Below are 648 nucleotides of genomic sequence, written 5' to 3'. Positions count from 1 at the left end.
AACAAGCTTATGGGAAGGACATGGCTAGCAGTCAGCTGATCAGCTTAATAAAGGCTCTTAAAATTTTAATTCTGAGTCGGTGGTCTATCTCGCTGAGCTAACCCATAACAACGGGCACAAATACAATATTTGTATTTGCATGTGGCCCACGGGCCGTAGTTTGAGGACCCCTGACCTATAGTGATAGTGCTTATGTGGTAAGTATGGCCAAAATTAATGAAATAGCTACTATAGGGCACACTAATTCAGAGGAACTCTTTCATTTATTTTTCAACCTTCAACAGATTGTTTGAGAACAACAATTTCCATGTTTTATTGGCCATATTAGATCCCATTCTGGCCTTCTGGGTCCCTTGGCTGCAGGTGATGAGGATGTAGATTGCCTCATTGCCTCAGTAGAAGAGGTCACTCCATTTTCCATGGAACAGGCCTTGCATGCCCTACACCATCAAAATGCCTCTGCCTTGCGCAAGGAACTCCATATTTCCCAAGAGCAGGCTCTCCAAGTTGTCAAGCAATGCCCTCAGTGTGTTATCCACCTCCCTGTGCCAGCATTAGGGGTAAGTCCCCGAGGACTTAAACCTAACCAAATTTGGCAAATGGATGTCAGGCAATAGTGGAAAAGAGCCAATCGTACTCTTTTTTTTT

Source organism: Myotis davidii, unplaced genomic scaffold (genome assembly GCF_000327345.1).
Source record: "Myotis davidii unplaced genomic scaffold, ASM32734v1 scaffold1633, whole genome shotgun sequence".
Taxonomy (NCBI): domain Eukaryota; kingdom Metazoa; phylum Chordata; class Mammalia; order Chiroptera; family Vespertilionidae; genus Myotis; species Myotis davidii.
Note: the sequence above shows the minus strand (reverse complement) of the source record.